The sequence below is a fragment of the Hyperoodon ampullatus genome (assembly GCF_949752795.1).
Source record: "Hyperoodon ampullatus genome assembly, chromosome: 12".
In the NCBI taxonomy this organism is placed as follows: Eukaryota; Metazoa; Chordata; class Mammalia; order Artiodactyla; family Ziphiidae; genus Hyperoodon; species Hyperoodon ampullatus.
In genome coordinates this window covers 83360001-83383715 of record NC_136925.1, presented here as the reverse complement: position 1 = coordinate 83383715, position 23715 = coordinate 83360001, and the positions used below count along the sequence as shown (strand labels likewise).

Genomic DNA, 23715 nt, shown 5'->3' with positions numbered 1-23715 from the left:
TTACTTTTATTAGTAGCTCGATTATATTATATAGTCCTCAGTCTCAGGTGACATTTGAGTGTTTTTATAGATTCAACCACCATGAATGAAAGCTCTGTAATTGTTTGACTTACTCCATCTGATGTGGGAAAATAGAATAAAGGAAACTGGACAGTTTCCTTAAAATAGGTAAATAGTTCACCATTTCCAGTCTGTATCAAGCATGAGCAAACCAGAGCTGCTTGAACATCTCCTCCATTCCTGGTATCTAGACAACAGGACATTTTACCATGACAAAGCCTGGCAGGCAAAGCTCTAACTCAGTTCAGTCTTTCTTTACATCATTTGAATGACATGTTAATGAGCCTTTGTAAAGGCAGGACCCAAATATAATTGTGCTGGATTTATTTTTCCCCGGTGCAGGATCTTTTGCAAAAGCCCTTCTGGGCTGCATTTCTTCTGGAGTGTGTCTTTTTTCAGAATAACAGCTTGATGTTCTTTTCACCTGAAACAAATACTGCCAGGGGGCTTCGTGCTCTAGAGCAGGCCTATAATAACAAGGCCTTGGTGTGGGGAGCCTTGGAGATTTTGCCCTCAGGAACTAATTTACGCTCTCAAACTCTTGGGACAGCATATAAATCAGGAGTGAAAAATAGCAGAAACAGAAGAGCCCCCAAACTCAAATATTTTAAATTCACATTAAAAACATTTTGACAGTGTCTCCTAAGGGTAAATGTGTCCATTACAGATTTACCCATACTTGAGTTATAGCTGTGATGGGTCCTTTTCACTGTCTTCGTCCATCAGGTAATTTTTAAAATATCCTCTATTTCTGAACTTACTGACATGTTTATTTTCTTGAAAGGACACTGCCATTACAGTGGGTTTGTTCAGTATTGGAAATGTTGCAAGAAGCTAGTTCACTGAATTCCCATTGTATTTCACTGAATCAAGGAATCTACATTTTAGGAGGTAGAATCTATCCAAATGCTGTACTTTGGGGATTAAGATGCCTATGATAAAACCCATGGATGTATTTATAATGCGTAACACTTTCCACCACGAAGCATTCATTCACAGTGGGCTTATGTATTCAGAGCAGTATGCCTCAGTGTTCTCGGTGCTCCTCTAGAATTCCTGCTCGCCCATCAGCCTCATTCCCTGCAGACCCTCCCTCCCTCTCTTGGCTGCCTTTGCCGTCTGCACATTAGTGCACAGCACTGGATACAGGCATGCTGCTTGTGCATAGATCTCTGTGTCTTACTTACAGATAAATAAGCAGGATTTTCTGTCCTGAAAGGGCCCACACCCTGGCTGCTTAGGTGAGCATCCTCACTTGCCAACACACTTGGACCTGATGTCCTCTAAAAAATGTCAACTTCTGCCTTGGCAGGAAGTATAAAAGGAGGCTTTATTACATATTGTCTTTGCCTCTCAATTCATACCCATCATTGATGAAAATCTGACTTGTATCTCAGAACTTCCTAAGTTCCTGACTGCTGGTCTGTATTAGATTTCTATTACCCATGGCCCTTTGGCTTTTTGTAGGGAAGAGAAGAGGCATGGCTGACTCAAGAGTATATTCCATATTACAGTTTCCTTTTGCGTGTTTGGCTAGCTGTTGCTCCTTTATTTTAGACCTCTTCCTTCATTTCAAATATATGGTAACTGATTATGTTTTTGCATTCTGGAATATATCACCTTGGCTTTTATTTATTTGTGTGTGTGTATGTGTGTGTGTCTTGTTTTTTGGGTTTTTTTTTTTTTTTTTTGTATTAACTTCATAGGATCCTTGTAAGGATTAAGTAAGGCTTAATAGCAAGGCTGCTATTACAAGGGATCTCAAAACTCCCTGGCTTCTAATCATTGGTTTTTTGGCAGCTCAATTATTATCTGATAGTTATTTTGTAGATGCAGAATCCACAAACGTAGTTAGTTGGATCACGTTAAGGGGTGGTATTATCAGAACTACGACACCGTGATACACCTGACTGTCCTTTGACATTAGATGATCCTCCAGGCCAGCACTCACTTGTAGCTGTGCAGCCCCATCTTTGGGTTGTGCCAGAGTCATATTGCTTCACTTTCTCTCCTTGGAATTCTCTCTTATACTACTCGTAACTATCATCTCATTTTATTATTAATAAAGTATTTCTTCAGGCATGTATAATACAATTACCTTGATTAAAAATTTCTTAGTTAGAATTATAACCTAGTAATGCCTCCCCAGGTATCATGGCCATGTATGAGATCGTCCCAAATTATCTCCCTGGTGATCCCTAATTTCATTCTTAAGAGTATGACTTAAGGGATTTCCCTGGTGGTGCAGTGGTTAAGAATCTGCCTGCCAGTGAAGGGGACACAGGTCTGACCCCGGGTCTGGGAAGATCCCACATGCGGCGGAGCAACTAAGCCCGTGAGCCACAACTACTGAAGCCCGCACACCTAGAGCTCGTGCTCCACAACAAGAGAAGCCAACACAATGAGAAGCCCACACACTGCAACGAAGAGTAGCCCCCGCTGGCTGAAACTAGAGAAAGCCTGCGTGCAGCAATGAAGACCCAGCGCAGCCATAAATGAATGAATGAATGAATGAATGTATGACTTAAAATTGGGGTTAAAAGCACCCTGTCCTTACCTTCATATACTAACTACACTTTAAAATGGGAAGTTAATGTTTTCTTGAAAAGTGCTTCCTTTTTTATCAGAAAAAAATAACTATGTTTTCTAAATCTGTAAGATGCCATGAAATCATATTGAGTTGGGCATCTGGAGTGTTGAGGGGAGCTTATTATGCTGGATCTGTTTTAAGGTGGTAATCACATGTGTCTTATATCTCTTACATCATTGCCGGTCCCTTCTCTGTGCTGGATGCTGTGGGAGTGCCTTGTGTTCGTTCACTTGAGGGGGCAACGTCAATATAAAATCAACTAAAGAAAGGAATTGGAAATAGCCAACACAGAAGTGGTCTGATCCTGTATCTTTTTAGACAAGAATAAATAGAATACTGACTAAACATTTATTTTCAGTTTTGTGTCATGATATACACAGAGGAAGGGATAGGGTTGTCTCAATAGAAAATATAGAACATATATGAAAAAACCTGGAGGTTACAAAAACTAAGTACATAGGAATATAAACCAAGGACTTACATGTCAGTTAGGATGTTTTTAGCTTCGTATAACAGCAGGCTCATTCATATCATGTAACAAGTTCAAAGGTAGAAAGACTCCAAGACTGAGTAACTATATAGCTCATGGCCCAGTTTGACTATCTCTATATCATGCCCCAGTTTGGCTATCTCTATAGTCTACTATCTTCAGTATGTGATAGCCAAATGTCTATGTGCATGCTATATACCAAGAGAGACAAGTTATCTCTATGTGTAAATATTCCCAGGCACAGTGGTCCTGGCACAGTCTAAAGCACATGAGACTTAGCACAAAATAATGAGGTGGTCCTCATTTGTAGAAAAAATCATTTCCCAGACAACTAAATCACTACACTATGTGGGGAAATCCCTATTGTTTTATTCCATAAATTCTTATTCTGAATGAAGAATTGTCTTTATCTGTTTGAACACTGGTGAGAACTATTGACATCCAGGTCATTATCAGATACCTAAATGCTTAGAGCAGCAAAATGCAGAGCTTTATGTTTACATATATAAAAGATATTTTAAAGGTTGTATTGCCCATGGTCAGAAGAAGAGTTCACTTTCATTAATAAATTGTATAGAAGTGAATACCTCCACTACAGGAAGGCTGCAGGGAGTTTTCCCCGCTGGAAATTTAATCTGATCTCTCTTCTAATTAGTGATTAAAAACTAATGACCAATGGGAGTTACAGGGAAAAGCCTGAATACTTGATTAAGTTCTGAAAACTAAAGTTGATGGGTTGGTACTATGCTAACTTATTCCATCATGTATTAGTCCTTTCATGTTTATCCTCATACTTTCACTCAATTGTAGCCTTAAGTCTTACTGAAAAAAAAAGGAGCAAATGTGTTTCTTCACCAAAGCCGGTGAAGTGTTTATTGCCCATCAGGTGTGTTTGTCTACAAAGCTGGATGCCGTGGATAACAGAAATATGGCCAAGTCAGAGCAAAAATCCAAGATCACAGTATAATGGAATCACCTTAGCCCTTGGAGTCTGGGCTAATACAACTTTTATGGAGGGCAAAAAGCACTTCAAGCTGACCTAGATGCTGTTTTTGAGGTGCCAGTGGTCAAACAGGGCAAATACATTTAAATGGCTTTGCTGATGTAAATAAAAATGGTTTGGCTCCAATAACATGAAATCCTAGGAAAATATATTTATTTCAGCAGCAAGTGTACTAAAAGTAAACACATAAAAATATTAGCCTGACCATCATTGAGCTATAAAATAAGAGTTTTTAAATTTTTCAGGGGTTAATTTGATTTTGCCTTTGGTTTCTCCCTTCATCAAATTAAATTCTATTCATCCTTCAAGGACTCAACCCAAATGCATTATTTTCCATGCACCTTTCATGATTACCATTTACCCAAAATCAGGGTATGTTCATTTGCTTACTCATTCATTTATTTATTTGTTCATTCATTCATTCATTGCCACTCTGGTTTCCCTAGCAGACAGAGTTAGGAGCAGTGTTACCAGATTTAGTGAGTAATAACACAGGACACTCAGGTTGGTATTTCAGGTAAATAATAAGTACTATTTTTAATATAAGTATGTCCCATGCAATATTTGTATTGTACTTACACCAAAACATTATTTGTTGTTTGTCTGATTTCAGATTCAGTTGACCTTCCTTTTTTTTAGCTGGCAACTCTATTTAGGAATGTCAAGACTGAAGGGCAGTTAAGACACTCTTGGAATCTTTTAGGTGATGGAGAACCTCAAATAAAACAGTTAATGGAAAGGTCAGTTAATAGAAAGGAGACACCTAAAAGAAATTCAGGATGTAACATTAACATAAGCTGGTAATTGATAAATGTTAGTGGTGAAAGTGAGTGGTTAGGGCTCTAGTTCAGGTGACCAAGTAGATTTTTGTTCAACCCATTTTACTTTTCCTTTTTATCATTTTCATCTGTATAATCTTTCTGAGTGAGGTTTTCTACTAACTAATTATTGTTCATTGAACTAGCAATGTGATGTGAAGTCACACTGTCTGGAATCACTTCTTAGCACTGCCACTGACTTGAGTGACCCAAGGAGTGCTATTCAATCTCTGAATCTCTAGTTGCTTATCTTTATGTTAAGAAACATAGTGGGAATATATACAGCAAAATCAATTCCCACTGCTTGTTATAACTTTTGTCTTCTACTTTTTGTTTATATTCATCTTCTAATTTTTATAATGCATATAAATTACCTTTTAATTAAAATTTTAAGAGGCTACTGATATACTTTGATATAAAATTATTTTACATAGTGGTTTAACAAAAGGTGCTGAAACAATTGGTTAGCTATATGCAAAAAAAGAAGAACAACAACAAGAAAACAACAACAACTACTACTACTACTACTACTACTATTTTGATCCATACCTTCCACTATATGGAAGTATTAACTCTCAAAGTGGATTATGGGCTTAAATGAACACCTAAAACTATAAAACTTCTAAGAGAATATAAAACATAAGAGAATATTTTTGAGACCTTAGGTTAGGCAAAGATGACACCAAAAGCACAATCCATTTTAAAAAAATGGTAAATTAGACTCCATTAAAATTAATAACTACTCATCCTCAGGAGATACTAAAAGCCTGAAAAATAGACTGCAGACTGGGAGAAAATATTCACAAATCACATCTGATAAAGGAATTTTATCCAGAATATGTGAAGAACTCTGAATATAAAAGTAAGGAAAAAAATTGAACCATTTAAAAATGAATAAAATGCTTAAGTAGACACCTTACCAAAGATACAAAGGTAGCAAGTGAGTTCATGAGAAGATACTCAACATTATCAGTTAGTAGGGAAGTGCAAATTAAAACCACCATGAGGTAACACTATACAGCTATTAGAAGAGCAATAACAAAAAAACAACTGACAAGTATGTGGAGCAACTGGAACTGCTGTTGGGAATGCAAAGCGGCAGAGTCATGTAGACATACACTTACTAGATGACCCAGCATCCTCACTCCTGAACGTTGACCCAAGGGAAATGCAAACTTACATTCACACCAAATTTATACGTTCAGCTTAAAGCAGCTTTATTCATAATAGCCAACAACAGAAAACAGCCCAAATGTCCTTCAAGTAGTGAGGGGATAAACAAACAATGGTACAGCTATACAATGGAAGACCACACACAGACAGAAGGAAAAAATAGAAGACGAAAACATAGAAAAATTAATTATTTAAAAATGCAAGTCGTATCAGTGACATTGTTATTCAGATTAGATTTATCACAGGTAAATGGGAAAAAGACCAATGTTGCAATGTGAATAAAGAATTTATGAGTAAAGATAGAATAAGAAAGAGGGTATAGGAGGTAGACTGTTTGGGGCAAAAATGATGAGTTCTATATTGGGTCATTGTGTTGGTATTATCCTTGGAATGTTCAAATGGAGAATGATAGCCCTATCCTCTACATTTTTATAATGCATACCTTGTTGCGCCTTTAAACATTTATTTAATTCTGCCTTGTTTTATAGCCATTTGATATGTTTCCCCAATGACATTATAATCTCCTGAGGGAGGAAACTAAGTTTTATTTATTTGTGTACACGATAAACACATTTTTTTTCAACAAAAGCTATTTTCTAAATCTAGCACTATTACATGATGGTACGCAATTCATTGACTTCCGGGGTTGATTCAGTTGATCTGTTTGCAAAGGCCCATTTCTTCCAACCTTCATCTCCTCTTACAATTCCATTTATAATACACCTGAGACTTTCAGTTGATCTAATGAAGTGATTCTTACCAGGTGAACTGTACCATTCTTTATTTGAACTAACCTCGAATACAGCTATGCATCAGTCACTGTGCCAGCCCCAGGTGGTATGAGTTGAAAGACACTGGCTTCGTTCACATGAAACTCAAAACAAGTTAGAGACAACTAGGATGGTCTAGTCATTAGTGTGATCAAAGAGACATGAATGTAATTCATGGAACTAGAAAGAAAAGGCACCTAAGTCAGCCTGGGTCGTGTGAGTGGAGGTTTAAAAAAAATCTCTGCAGTGAATTTTGAAGAATGAGCTGAGATTATTTATACTGAATAGGTATAAAAGGCCACAAGAAACAAAAAGCAGAATAGCTTTCAGAAGAACCTGGACACCTGAGATTTGCAGGATGGGAAAGTGGAAGTGGTTCAGCATGGCTGAAGCCAAAGTTTCATGAAGGGATGTGGAAAGACCAAAGATTGGGTAAGTCAGTGATTATAAAAATGTGCAGTCACGGTAGAATTGACAAGGCTTGGTGACTGAGCGTGGGGACTGATGGTGAGGTAGCAGTCCAGGGTGACTGGGTTTCTGGTTTGGGTATCTGAGTGTGTGCGGGTGCCATTCATTAAGGCAGGGAGGAAGGAGCCCATTCAGAGAATAAGGGAGTGGGTTCCGCTTGGCCGTGGTAGTCAGCTAGGCTGCCCGGACAGCAGTGAAATGTATGCAGCTGGGACTCGGAGAGCAATCTAAGTGTGTGTTTCCCCAACAACTCTTACTTATTCTTCAAGTCAGTCCTTGCCTGGGTGCTGTTCCTTGTGAGAAACCATAAGAATCTTGATCTATTCATCAAGGCGTTGTGATTAACTGCCGTGCACTAGACAGTGTTTGGGGCATCAAGTGAGCAAAGTGTGAGCAAAGCAAAGTAAACATTGTCCCCGTCATCAAGGAATTTATAAAGTCAAGGGTTGAATGAGGGAGACACAAAATAAATACAGTATTTAGAAACTGAGATAGATGTTATAGAGGGAATAATCAGGATGAGAGGATAAGGAAATGAATGATGGGGTGGTTTGGACAGGGAGCCCAGTGAAGGGCGTTCTGAGGAGACACCATTTAAAATGACACTTGATGGAAGCAAAGGAAGTGGTTGCATACAGGCCAGGACAGCGGCATGTCAGCCACTGGGAGTGGAAATGTGGAGGGTCAGAGTAGGAGAGAGACCACAGTTACACACTCCACAAGGATTCATTAACCAACCTAGAGAAAGAGTGTATAAATAGAAAAATGAGATTCAAATTATGGAATTTGAATCAAATATTTTTCTAATAAAGGTTATTTAAAATTAGGTTTAAAGGGATACATTTCCATCAGGTGTCATTGTACATGACTGTCCTCATTTAGGGGAGTTGGAGACAAGACAAATATACCATGGGGTGAAAGAAACTCCTGACTGAACCTGAGCCATAGGAACATACTTGCTCATAAATTCTAAGAAAAAGAGAGTCTATTTGTGGTCTAAATTATTTCTTAGGTAGTAGTATTGGAATCCTGGAGTCTGAAACCAGACTGTCTGAGTTTACATCTTGCTTTAGCCCCTTGTTAAGTATGTGTCCTTGCGTTAGTTACTGAAACATGCCTCAGTTTCTCATCTGGAAAGTCAAGCTAGTAAGTTTAATGCCAGGAGTAAATGAATAACTAAATTGATTGTATTTAGAAAAATACCTGTCACATAGTATGTGCCAACAAGTGTTTACTATTACTATTACCATCATAAATGAGTCAGTGAAATGAAATCTGTGAGAGTGGTTACAGCACGGTGCCCATGACGATGGTTACTGTCCCTTTGTCCTAGGTCAGGCTTCAGCGACAGGGGAACTCTGCCTGTGCAGAGCTTAAGTTGAGGGTCAGGGGCACAAGTGGGGCATTAGCTTTCCCAACTTTAGCAAAATCAGATTTCACGCCAAGCATGCGTGAAATCAGCTGTGTAAGCTGCTGTGCATTTCTGCAGTGGTGGAGCCCCTTGGGCGCGTGTTCACTGTGACCTTGGAACTGTGCCGGCAGCACCACAGCCTCCTGTCTGTGAGTCGCTTCTCAGAGACATTGTAGTAAAGCCAGAATCCATATGCCAGTTCCCTGAAGGCATGGAGCACGATATGGTTACATCAGATGACCTCTGACAGCATCTTTCTGCCGTTGGTCCTGTCCGCAATTTTGGTGAATAATTTCTGCCTTTTTTCTTTCTCACAAGAATATTATAAGAATTCATTAATGGTGCAAGGTACTTTGAACACCTCTACAAAGTGCTTTCTTGTTATCTTATTACATTTGATATCTCTCCAATCTTTTGAAAAATGTAAATCATGAATATTAAAATCCATCGTCCATATTTTATGCTGTTTTTATCATGATGAGAGAATATTAATGTATCAGAGATTTGTACTTTTCTAAAGGTTGCTTTTAAGGTTCTCTCTCAGTGCACTTTGCTCACCTCCTTCAACATGTGGATGGTAAAATGGTCAAGATAGGATATTAAACATCTGCAATTTGAGAAAGAGATTGTGATGACAAGATCCATAACCGGCTCCTTCCTTTTCCCTCTTAAGCTTAAACCACTTTTAGGCAAATTAAGTAGAAAGGAAAAGTAGATTTCTTTAAATGAGCCAGATAACTTTTATAATGTCTTATTCAATCAAATACACCATCCATTTTGTACTAAATTGTATATTTTTGAGCCTAGTGACTAATGCCAATTTGATTGGAGTCATCTAAAGTTACTCATGCCTCCGTGTGCTTTTTCCCATGAGCTCTCTTTGCCTGGTTAGGCTACAGCCCCTCTCTTCACTCCTACTTTGTTGAATCGAATGCTTTCTCATGTTTCAAGACTCAATCCAAGCTTCACCCCCTCTGAGAAACAAACCTATGCAAATAGAATGAACAGTTTTCTCCTGGACAGGCTCATTATACCCTGTGCTACTTCTTGAATAACATGCATAATGCTTTACTGCATTTGATTACTTGCTTTCTTATTTTCTTCAGATATATCCTGTTTGCCCTTGATGTCTGATTCACATGGCTACTTGTATCAGGAATTGCATTCAGCTGCTAGAAACAGAGATCAAAAATTACAGTGGCTTAAACACGATAAAGTGTATTTTTCTCTCTAGTAGAAGTTTGGCGGTAGGTAGTCCAAGGCCCATATGCATAACTACTGACATCAAGGATACAGTTTCTCTCCTTCTTTCTGCCCCATTGCCCTTAGTCCCTGCTTTTTTTTTTCTCAAGGTCACCTCCTGGTCCAAGTCATTTTCTAGAGTATCATCCATCAAATTCATATTCCAAACAAGAAATAGAGGAAAAGGGAATGGCAGATAAGAGTTGGCATCAGCTGTCTTTATCCTTTGTATTTGAGTTTAATAGACATAAAACTCTTACCTGCTTACATGTCACTGGACAGAAATATGTCAATGATGCCTTCTAGCTGCAAGGGAAACTGGGAACTATAGTGATGTAGGGGGTATTTTACCACCTCAAATATTTTATTTCTCACTAAGGAAGAAGGAGAAAATGTGTGCTGGTAAAACAAGCTAGCAGCCTCAGCCACAGTGTTCAGTAACTTACATGTAGAAGTAAGTAAAAAGCATCTCCTAGAGCCACTGCCTGTATATCAGGTGCCGGCACAGCAAAGCACCTGGCCCTACTCATTCTCAAAATTGGAAACTGAGAAAAGCAACTCCAAAAGCGTTGCTTGCTAAATTAATTAGATTTATTGCCTTGGTTCATAATTAAATTTTATATTCAATTCTAGTATTTTTTGTCATACTAGAATTATTTATTATGATTATCTGAGGCATTCGTGCTCTTATCCACGGCACTTCCTGTGCCAAAGATGCCAGGATTAGCACCTGGATTTGTGCTTTTAACAACCAAGCAAGCTCTTCTTATACATTTTCATCTTTTCCATGCGCATTTCCTTATTGGCTACTCTACTTTTTCTTGCTTTCTTAGTTTTTGTATTTATTGGAATTTTATATCAGAGCATTGTGAATTAAAATCATGTAACTATTTTATACAGTAAAATGTGTATTGATATATGAGGTCATGTGTTTGTGTACTCTTGGTTATACTGACTTTAAGTCAGTCAAAATAGTCAAACCGACAGCTCTACAATGATGCGTTACAGAATGTATTTATGGAAAGGGTTTGGTAATCATCTCTTCCAAATGTGTGCTGTTTTCAAACCAGGTAACACACAAATAATCCTGGTTAGAGTTACTCTCCTTTAAGACTCTCTAATGAAAGAGTACACTTCCATCTAATGGGGTGATTGGCAGTAAATTCTTTATGCCTGTTATTTGTGCCTATCAACCCCCCACACATGATCCTCTTTTGCTCCCCTTACATCCCTACATTATTTATACAAAATCCAACATAGAGTAATGTCATATATTTATTTTTAAATCATCTGGATGCTTTTTTATTACTGATATTGATTGTCATAGGCAATTTCTACATATTGCCTCCAAATCAAATGTCTTACTTATTTCATTTTATGTCATCTTTAAATAATCAATAACACAAAATGTGTTGCAATTCGAATGGTTAATTTGAATGTTAACTGAATGATAAGACAGGTGAATACACTAAGGTTATTTCTTTAAATATACTTAACTGAAAATTGCACATTTGAAGGATGCCAAATGTACTTAAATTGATCTACCAAAACGCACTGAAAAATAAAACATTAAGTAAATTTGATTTGATTTTGAAGGTACAGATGTATACTTTTAAAAGTTTGGATTTTGTCCATGCTCTAGTTTACAGAAAACACACAATTTAATTTTTTTTTTTTTTTTTTTTTTTTTTTTTTGTGGTACGCGGGCCTCTCACTGCTGTGGCCTCTCCCGTTGCGGAGCACAGGCTCCGGATGTGCAGGCTCAGCGGCCATGGCTCACGGGCCTAGCCGTTCCGTGGCATGTGGGATCTTCCCAGACCGGGGCACGAACCCGTGTCCCCTGCATCGGTAGGCAGACTCTCAACCATTGCGCCACCAGGGAAGCCCAAACTTTAATATTTTTAACACATATTTCAAGTGATTGTTTTGAAAAGTGACATAAAAGTCAGAGTTTTCGGAAGTATGAATAAACTAGTTTGATTTTAAACAGTCACAATATTGTATATAATCTTACATTATGCCTGTGCTACTACTTTAATTAAAGTAATGTAGGTTTTTGTTTAGAAAACCACAGCTTTTATAATAGCAAATATTACTGACACAATCCATCTGAATGTTCTGAACCAAATTGATTTGTTTTGTGCAACTGGTGAGGGTGATCCTTTGGGACAGGTTTGAGATTGTTTGGCAACCCTCTTAGATGTGACAGTTGACTCTTTCCTCTTGTGGCATTTCTCTGCTGTGAAAAAAGACAAGGTGACAACCAAAATAACACCATAAAGAGCTTCTCTATTCTGAACTACACACACACACACACACACACACACACACACACACACACACACACTGTGCTTTAGTTTTCAGTTGTCATGATTGTTTTTTCTTCACTGTACAGCACCACACTTCCCTGCAGCCAAGCAAAATTTATATTGCCAAGACAGATGCTATAAAATGAAGCTGAACATGGCAGGCATTGAAAGAGTTGTGTGTTTGCAAATGATTACCTGTCATAATATGTTTCTCAAATTTCTTTTTTTTCCCTAAATTATCATGAAAAATACAAGGTTCGAAAGGAAATTGTGCTTCTTAGTCTTAGAAATCATGATTTTAACCAGGAAGCTAGAAGGAAGGTGATGCATTTTTCAGTGCAAGAACCGAATCACAGTGAAATCCCAAACTGAATGTTCAAAATCATATTATTAGGGCAAGGCTTATATTCAAATATCTAATCCTGTTGAACCTTTTTAAAGAATTACTCAGTGACTTAAAATCATTCACATACCCAATGCTTCCCCCAAAAAATTTTTGCAAAGGCCCTTTTAGTAAATGAAGTATTTGGTGACGTTGACTTGTTGTCAACAGTACAATGCACATGCCTGTATTTGGGTATCTTGATTAAGTCGTGTCTCTTCAGAATCCTGGAGGATTCATTATGCTTGTAACAACTCACAGTGGCCTACAGACACCACCCCTTCTTTGGAGCGGACCTCTTAATAACAATTGCTACCTGGGAATATTTCATGTTATTCCTATGTATGGATCTGGGAATGTTTTTACACCTTAATCAATGTCCTCTGAGGCAGATACGCATTTCTTCTCAGTTGCACCTAATCTTCTCTAAGCATGAATCCATAGTTAAAATGGGAAAACAACCTGATGTTCCAAATGCTGGTTTAAGGCAAACTGATCACCATGATTGACGTATGGAGATGTGAATGCTGTGTAGAAACACCACCTGTGTGGTTCCACTGTCCTGAAATGCTGCTCTCCTTATCCTGCCATAGGTACTCCGCACCTTTGTTCCTAGTTGTTAGCTGTGCCTATATCTGACTCTTTGTGTCACTTCACTTCTTAGTGGATTTATAATTCTGTGTGTTTTCACCACAGGCTTCTTATGATCGAATGAATGCCTTAAATTTTGTAGATACTTTACTCTTGAGAACTATCTATTTATACCCAACTTCATTCCATAAAGGACTTAAGACAGTGATGAACTACATAATTAAGGGATATTCACATGAATGCCAAGGACACACCACTGATGGTGTTGAAGCCACTGTGGGTTTAATTATGGTTTCTGCCCCCACCCTCCCAAAAAAGTGACAGAAAAAGATACAATGTACATATGAATAAAAGTACATTTTTTAGTATTGTGTCAAATTGCACTTGAATACTTTAACCTAATTTTGAGGAGGTTATGGCCCATCTCTGTACCAACAAGGAAGGGCTAATGGCATCAATTTTCTCTTCCCCTATTCTCAGCCCTCACTTGCCTTTTCCCTGAGTCACCGTTTAGTCACCTCCAGCTTTCTAAAACTTCTCAGCTTTTGCTTTAACTGTCCTCATTACCTCCTTGCCTGAATGTGCAATTCCAGTTTTTTCCGTGTTGGGTCACTTGATGTTGTCCTGCAGATCACGGTGTTCTGTGCATTTTTTTCTCTATGAGCTCAACCGTGGATAGTTCTGATTGCTCTGTCCTTTAGTCACTGCCTTTTTTTCCTGTAGAGTCTATGCTGTTAATCCCATCAGTGTGATTTTATTTAAGATATATTTTACTTCTCCATATATTTCACTTGGGACTTTTCAACATTCATTTCTCTGCTCATCAAGGTCATGTTTTCCTCTGCTTCCTTGAACATATGGAGCATGTTTGTAATGGTAGCTAAACATTCTTGCCTGTTAATTTCATCATGTTTGTCATTTCTGGATATTCTTCAATTGATTGATTTATATTCTACTTTGTGCACAGCTGGTAGTTTTTTAATTAGATTCCGGACACTGCAATGTTTTGTTGTTAGGTGCTGGATTTTATAATATTCCCTTAAAGAATGCTGGAATTTATACAGGCAAGCAGTTACTTGGGATCAATCTGATCCTTTTAAGGTCTGCTTTTAAGCCTTGCTGCTGGGGTCCAGAGTAGCCATAATTCTAGGATTAATTTAGCCTCGCTATGATAGCTATTGTCTTCTAATAACTCTACCAGATGCCCCATGTGTTATGAGGTCTCTCCACTCTGTCTAGTGGGAATGCAAACTATCCCAACTCTGTGAGTTTTGGGAATTGTGAACCCCACATGTGCACATATGAATATTCGCCCATAGGTTCAAGATAGCCTCTGCGTATCTCAAGATCTCTCTCTGTGCAGCTCTCTTCTCTCCAGCATTCTGCCCTGCAAATTCTCAGCCTTCCTAAACTTTGATCTCTGTCTGTCCAATTTATTAGACTTCTAGGCTTTGTTTACTGTTTCTTCCCAGTACTGCAGTCCCAAATCCTACAGGTAGTGAGCTGGGCCGTATCTGTCTTTGTGTCCCTTCTCACTGGGATAGAAGCTCTGCACTGCTGATGGCCCAGTGTCACAAAACATTTGTTTCTCCCTCTGGCTTTCTAGTTGCTTACACTGCAGTTTCCTTAGCAGTTAATCCTTCAAGTAGGGAACTGAAAGTGTCAGGTATATTTAGGCATTTCACCTGCTTTATGTAATCTCCACAACTATTCCATGAGACCGATACTAATATTGTCTTTATTTCATAAATAAGGACACTGACCCTGAGAAAGTTTGAGTAACGTTCCCAAGATCACTGATCTGATAAATGGCAAGTCAGGGTTCCAGCCCAGTTTTATTTGATTCAAAGCCTGTGCAACACAGTAATATTCGTATGATATCTCAGTATGATTTCCAAATTAATTGGAAATAGAATCATTTAGTTTCAAAAATAACTCACTTGAAACTGAAGGCTTTTTAAAAAATTATTGTCCTCTGATAGCCATTTACTGTATTTTTTGTTTTTGGAAAAGCTTGTGTATTACATTTTAAATCTCACAAAAAAATGAAGCATTTGATAGAGAAATCCCTTTCTATCCACATTCACTCTCTCCTCTTCCCTGCACCGCTCCTCCACCCACTTGGTTAATAACATTATATTTCATTATTTTTTATTTTAATATATTTATATACACAGTAGACATTTTAATAAATGTTGATTTAATTCCTTTCTTTTGACGTTATCTGTGTTGTTACATGAAGTGGCCTCCACCATGTTTCATAGTCAGGCAAAGAGATGTAAATAATCTGTTCAACCCCTTGTCTGTGACTTTGAATTAATTCCCTAAAGTAACAAGTGTGTAAATGATTTGAGTTTTTTCTCTCTGGTTTCCTACAGTTAAAGCTAAAACCAGGAATTCAGCTGATCATGATGAAGAGGAGGATGATGATGATGATGATGACAGAGGCAACCCTTTAATCAGCACTTCACAAATGTCATCACATGTCATCTTCTCAACAGTCCTATGAGATATAGTCCTCATTTTACAAAGGAAAAGACTTAAGCCTAGGAAAGTTAATTAACTTACCCTAAATTGCATAGCTGATAAATTCCAGGGTCCAAATTTAAACTTATAACTGATGGCTCAAAAAACAAAACATATTGCTTAGTAGTGTATTACTTTCACCCAGTAATTAAATGAGGTGACATTTACACAAGGCAGAATTCAGCAACCCATGGCTTACACAGGTTGATTCAAAAGAATTGAGCAGAAAACAAACTTATGGTTACCAAAGGGAAAAGGGATAAATTAGGAGTTCGGGACTAACAGATATACACTACTATGTATAAAATAGATGAACAATAAGGACCTACTGTATAGCACAGGGAACTATATTCAATATCATGTAACAACCTATATAATGGAAAATAATAAGAAAAATAAAATGTATATATAATATATATATATTTATAACTGAATCACTTTGCTATATACCTGAAACTAATACAGCATTGTAAATCACTGTATTTCAATAAAAAAGAATTGAATACTTTAAAAAGTTTACCACTAAATAACTAGGTTATGTCTGAACAGCTAATATACACCAAATTGTAACATCCTTACAAGTGAATCCTATTAAAGGGAAAATAGACTGTGTGTTCATGGTCCTGCATGTAATTATAGATATTTTTTTAGTTAAAAATGTGCAACCATTTATTAATATGTATTTGAAATAGTTTGATTGATCTATATTTTTGTTTTTGTTCCAGTAGCATATTGTCTTGATTACTGTAGCTTTGTAGTATAGTCTGAAGTCAGGGAGCCTGATTCCTCCAGTTCCATTTTTCTTTCTGAATATTGCTTTGGCTATTCGGGGTCTTTTCTGTTTCCATACAAATTGTGAAATTTTTTGTTGGATTTAGTTTGATTACGTTTTCATCACCTGGAAGATAGCAGTGTCTCTCAGTGACAGTAACTCACTAAGGACCCTGACTCTATTTGCTAAGCCAGTTTTATTTCATTTACTTATCAACTATGTTGGGTCACATTTCAGTCTTTGCCACATACAAGTTAAAGATTAGTTGAGGAAATCAGACAAGAAAAAATCAAATTATAACAAAGTAGAATATGTTTCTTTCCTAAATGTATGTAGAAAGTATTGTGGGGATTCGGGGCTGCGAGTAGACAGCTATTGCAAGATTGGACAAGGCCTCATGAAGGAGATCCATCTGATGTGGGCTTTGAAATAATGGTTGGATTTTGAGTGATTTTGTAGAATGTGAATACATTACCTCCCACTCCATAATTAGTCTTCGCTGATCCTCATATGAGTTTTATTTTGATTTCCAAATATATTATTTTGGTGTCCCAAGGAATTCCTTCCCTTTGTGATCAGAATGATCAGTGATGTCAGGGAAGGGGTCTGACCTTCCACTTCTACTGCCACCTCTTGGCTTCAGCCTTTCATCTTTTCCAGCCGGCCCTGTTGTGACATCCTCTCATCTCCAGATGCAACACTGGGTTATATACGCCTCCACTGGCATGGGACAGGAGTCAGGGTAAGAAGAGACAGTTCTCAGGACTCTAGCAGCCTCTGTTAAGAAAAGGTTCCAACTCTGATTTTTTTTTTTTAACATTTTGAGCCTCAATAAATTATTAAAAAGGCTTTTTTATTTTTTCTGTTGTCTCTGTCAGTCTGTGGGCATATATATATTCACATATATAATTTATATAAGTAGATTATTGTATATTTTAATATATTAAAATATATTTTATATAATGGTGTATATCTATCTACATATATATATAAATATTTAGAGATATATTTGAGATGAAGTTTAAGTGTGCCCCTTCCTTAGTATCTAGGATCTAATTCAATGTTATTTCTCAGCTCCTGGATTGACTTCTTAAAAGATTTCAGTTATGACAACCAATTTAAAATAAAGTTAAAATTATTTGACACCTTTTATCAACAAATTTTTGTTATTCCTAAAAAAATAGCATACTTTATGAAGTAAGTAGAATTTCCCTATGCAAAATATGATGCCACTGACATGCCATAAGTAAAGTAGGATGCATATGAGTCATTTATCCAATTACAGCAATAGGTTTTTGTCATAATAACACATGCATATTTTTTATTATGTTATAGCAATACTTGAGTTGTTACAGTTTCAGTATGAATGTTTTTTATTACAACAGAATTTTTTAGGTGAAAATAGCTCTGTTGTAATAATGGGCTCTAACCTTTGGGTTTTAGCAGTACTAGCATAGGGTTATTATTGTAATTACTTGCCAGGAGAATGAGCTGACATCTACTCTTTCTTTTTGTCACTTCCTGCCTCCATCAAAAACGTTTTTCAATCAATTCTCAATGCTGCTGTCAACCTTTCTTTTCACCTTTGGCTTTGATCTCAGAGTTGCTTTCACTCTAAAGAGAAGCAGGTCCAAATCCTCACTCTTTGCTTCAAAGCCTTGAACTAGATCAACAAAGATTTTTCAACTTCCTTCTGCCTTCATTTGTTTCTGTTCAGACATTCTGGTTAAATAAATTCCATGTCCTTTAGGTGTCTGGGTCCAATCACTCTACCCACTCTCTTCTGAAACTTCTCCTGGCCACCCCTTTGATTCTGAAGAGTTCTGTGCATGTATCCAGCCAATACGTGAAGCTCTTTCCAACATGTAAATTACAAAACAATCAAACCAACCAACAAACAGACAAACAAAAAAAAAACTATGTCATTGAACTAATAAGGGATTTGGAGATTTGGCCTTTAATCCAAATTCTGGTAAATACTCCCTTTGTTACTGTGAATCTAAGCTTGCCTTATTTAGACATGAGGTAGACACAGTTTTATGCACATTATGGGTATGTATCCATACGTGGATAAATTTCCCTTTTAGAGTTCAATGGAGCAGGAATTTCTTCTCAGCACTTCCAATTTGGATGCTGTCTTGGGCAAGTCTCCCTCCCTTGCAAACGTAACTGTGTAAAAATATGGTAATACCTACCTTACAGACTTTTGTAACTATTTAATAGGATAACATACACTGAATCATTTTCATCAGCACACAGATTTGCTATAATATCTCCCAAGTTATATGTTATTTAATAAATAACTTTCTATCATTCTTCACACTATCTACTACCCAATTTTTCTCCTCCCTGGGGAACTAAAATTCCACACATAAATCTAGACTTTCCTTCTTTACCTCCCATTCTAGTCAGATTTTCATTCCTACCACACTCCTCAATGCCTCCTACTATCCTTATGTTCTGATGTACAATGGCCATGTTCCTTCCTGACTTCTGGGACACCCGATTCTTCTGATTCCCCACCTCCTCAAGGGCTGCTGCTCTTCAGCTGCTCCTGTTCACCCCTTCTCATCTTTCCAACCTCAGAAATGAGCATCAGGGTTCAGTCTTAGAGCTTTTTGCTCTATTGTTTTTTCTCTAATGTCATCCAGGACCATGGTTTTATATACCCCTGTAGGCTACAAAATCGATATTCCCGGCCCTATCTCCCTTACACTGACTTTATGTATTCAGGTGCCCTCTGGATAGATAGTAAGATGGGCAGGAGTCATCTCAAACATCACATGCATTTAAGTATTCCTGCCAAACCTGCCCTTCCCCCAAAGAGGCTGTTGCCTCAGGGCACAGCACTGCTCCTCAGTAGCTAAGGACACACATCTTGTAGTCATGTCCCCTCCTGTCTGTCTTACACAGCCTCATCTAATCCACCAGCACATCCTGTCAGCTCCCCCTCAGACTACATCCTGAATCTCACCGCTTCCCATATCCTCACCTCTGCCCTCTAGTCAATAACACCATCATCCCTCACAGAGTCTCGATGCAGTAGCCTCCTAACTTATCTTTTTCCTTCCACTCTTCAACCTCTAAAATTTCCTCAGCTTGTTCTTCCCACAAGTAGCCAGAGCGAACCTTCTAAAACTTATGTCAGATATGTCTAAACTGTCTCATGCTTCCCCATCACATTCAGGATAGAATTCAAAGTCCTTACCATGGCCCGCGACACTCTGCTAATGTGACCTGCTGCTATCTCTCTAAGCACGTGTTCTGTCACCCGCAACTTTCTCAGAGTGCTCCAGCCAAATGAGATTCCAGATTGTTCTCTGAACACTGTTACTGGGTTCCTGCATCAGGGCTTTTGCACTTCCTGTTCTTTCTGCCTGGAATATTTTCATTCATTTGTCTCAACTCAAATGTCATCTCCTTTGACACAATTTCCCTGACCACCCTCCTGTAACACACTGTCCCACTGCTCTGCTTTATTTTGGTCCATGGCACTTGTCAGAGATTTGATGTCAGAGGTAGATGTGTCCTGGCACATCCAGTCCTATTGTCTGCAGCTTAGAACCACCTATCACATCAGTCCTTCCTTTCCCATTTCCACTTCAGGTAGCCACCACCTCTTGTTTGGTGTATTCATCAAGGTTCTCCAGAGAAACAGAACCAACAGGATATAGATATAGATATAGATATAGATATATAGATATATAGATATGTGTATGTGTGTGTGTATATATATATATGTATGTATATATATATGTATGTGTGTGTGTGTATATATATATATATATATATATATATATATATATATATATACATATATATATATGACGAGATAAACTATGAGGAATTGGCTCCTGTGATTATGGAGACTGAAAAGTTCCAGGATCTGTCATCTGTAAGCTAGAGACCCAGGAAAGCTAGTGATATAATTCTAATCTGAGTCCAAAGGCTTGAGAACAGGGGAGCTGATGGTGTAAATCCCAGTACAAGAACAGGAGAAGACCCAGCTCAGCAGGCAGGTATGAAGCAAAGGAGGTGAATTCCTCCTTCCTCCACCTTTTTGTGCTATCAGATCCTCAAGGGATTAGATGATGCCCACTCACATTGGGGAGGGGGGTAATCTACTTTACTGAGGTCCCAGATTCAAATGCTAATCTCATCCAGAAACACCCTCACAGACACACACAGAAATAATGTTTAATCTGGATACCGCTTGACCCAGTCAAGTTGACACATAAAATTGATCAGCACATTTGAGTAACTATTAGCAGATGCCATACTTATCTCTTTAGTGCTGCTAAAATCTCATTATTTCTACAATATATTTCCTCAGTGATTATTACGTTTAAGCCTCACAAATACGCCATGTTAGATAAGATAGTTATCATATCCATCTTTCAGACAGAACTATTGTGTCTCAGACAAAATGATGTATGTATCCAAGGTCTTGTTAGAATTATTTGGAAGAGGCTCTAAATGTAGGGCATTCTATAGGATGTCTTGTTGCCTCCTGCATCCACCTCATTTAAGTTTTGAGGTGAAGATTCTGGTAATTTAATTCATCAAATTCTTATTTAGCATCTACCATATGTCAGGCACTATATAGACGCTGAGGATACGAGGTATGTGAATGGTGGTCTCTGCCCTCAAGGGCACCTGTGTTCAGACCCTTGGACTGGCTCTGCCCATGTTCTGAATCAAGCCAGTCTTCATGACCTGGCATATGAGCTCTGTAATCTGACACCAGCCTGCCTTTTCAGTCTTACTTCTCAGTTTCCCTTCAACCATCTCTCAGCAAAATCAGTCACTCTCAGAATCATTTGGATCCCACTACATAAGATGCTCTCTTCTCCTTCTCTGTATGTCCACTCCTCCCCCTCTTCAAGGCTTAGCTCAAATCTAGTTCTTCAATAAATAAACCTAGCCATATGTAGTGTTTTATCCTGTGAGCTGTCATATCAAGTTATCTGTGAGCCTTTTATAATCAGTTAACTTATTACAACGATCAGAGATGTTGGTGTCCATTCTACACTCCCCAACTGGTCTATGATGTCATTGAAGGCATAGACCATGGCTTAAGCATCCTTGCCAGCCCCACCCCATACAGGGCCCTGCATATAATAGGTTCTCCCCAAATATTTGTAGAGTGTATGGATGAATTAATAGATATTTTTAGATTAGCCTTTTTCTTTAGGTCTTTATTAGAAGATTAGCAGTGCAAAACAAATCTGATATTCTCATATCCAAAATATATTAAATATCTTTGGAAAAATTGAGTCTTATTTCTAAGTAACAGCATATATTTTCACCTACTGGCTTTTTAAAATTAAAATAATCATTTTCTCCTCCAGGTACCAAGAAAGTAGCCCAAGGGATTGCAGAACTTACAGACACAGGGAAAGATTTATAGACACATTATTTCATTCTTGGATCTTATTTCAACTGCTACCCAAATAGCTTTGTTAATTCAGTACCAAACCCCTTCCACATCCATAGCAATCCTAAGGGAAATTGAGTCACTAATATAAACTAAGATAATAAATGTTGCTTTTCATTGCATGTCATATTTTAACAGAAACCTAGAAATATTTGCTATGAAACAATATGAAAGAAGGAACATTTATACAATCAAAATTCACTTGGCCATTAATGCACCCCCATATATTCTGGTTGGTATTTTAGATGTTATTTGCTTTGTAAACACATTTTCTTTCTCATTCAAGGCTGCTGCTCCTCTGGCTCTGGCTTACAGTCTGATAATGTGTTGCTCATATAGTTCCCATGTATATAGTGCCTAGTACCTCATATGATCTCAATGAACGATTACTGAGCTAAACCTGTAAAAGTATATCTAAACATCCCATGTCTTGAAGACAGTGTGCCATGGTTGTTGCAGCTGCCTCATAGTTAGTGCATGCCTAGAAGCTGTGGTTTCAGGGAAGGGATGGATCTTCAAATAGAAGTGATTGTGAATGAAATATAGTTTTCAGGAAAGATATTATGAACTCAGTCACCCAAGAGCAAAAGAGAGTTTTTTTTGGCTTTTTAGAAGGCTGCCCATTTCAGCATAACCATTTGCCGTCATCATCATCATCATCATCATCATTGTCTATTTGGTGGGAATCTACTCTGTATTAGACATTTATAGATGCTTTTCATATAATCCTTTATACAACCCTATGACAAAGGTATTATTATCTCCATTTTACAGTTCAGAAAATTTAAGTTCAGAAAAATAAATAAATGTCCTTTTATCACACAGCAAGAAAGTGGTAAATCCAGTATTCCAAGTTGGATCTTACTGGTTCCAAAGTTTGAATTCTATTCAGTATGTGTCCCATGGCTTCCTTGAATGGTGGTATAGTCATAATAGATGGAGCAGTGCTATCCAGGTCAGGATCTATGTTCCTAGGCAGGGATGCCATGTAAAATATTTATCACCTGGTTTGTCATGGGCATTGCCCAATCAAAACAGACACTGTAACCTGTCAAAATGGACTCTGGCTGTAACCGACATTCTGATCATACAAATGCACACTCTTTTACTATCAATAGTGGAACTAAGCTACAACCCTTTTAACTGATGTGAAAATTTTGTGTGTGTATGTATGTATGTACATTTTTTTTCCTGTGAAGAAGTTTGATATCATCAGATTTTCACAGAGATTTTTGACCTCTAAAGATTGAAAATTTATGTTGAGTGGTAGACTAAATTAGTTGGCTTAACCCCCCACAAAAAAGATATTTATATTTAGAGAACACTATTAAGACAAAAGAGTTTCTGAGGTGAGAGGGATCATATTTGTGGGGCAACATGGCAGAAGAGAAATGAGGAGAGGCTGGAGAAGCGTGAGCTTGAGTTCTGGGGTCACAGGGACTCTTGCATGGGCAGGGACTGCTTGACAAGATGGAGACTTGTTTTAGAGACTCGTGATATTTTTAATTATATTTCCCAAAGTAATTGGGAGGCAGGTTTAGTTCTCTTCTCAATTTTGAAACCTCTGAAACTTTGGGAGTCATTTTTTCCTTCCTTTAATTAGTCAATATTATTTCCTCTTGTGTTTTTTTTTAAACTTTATAATCTAGCTGTTTTATCTTAAATGTAAATAA

The 23715-nt window shown here is 37.7% G+C and overlaps 1 protein-coding gene across 1 annotated transcript in view; it reads left to right on the top strand.

Annotated features, from left to right (window-relative positions):
* The window catches only part of PRKN (parkin RBR E3 ubiquitin protein ligase), a gene marked incomplete at both ends in the record, with an annotated part of 1053566 nt that overhangs the window by 297137 nt on the left and 732714 nt on the right, over positions 1-23715 (top strand). The gene's annotated exons all lie outside the window — the stretch shown is intronic.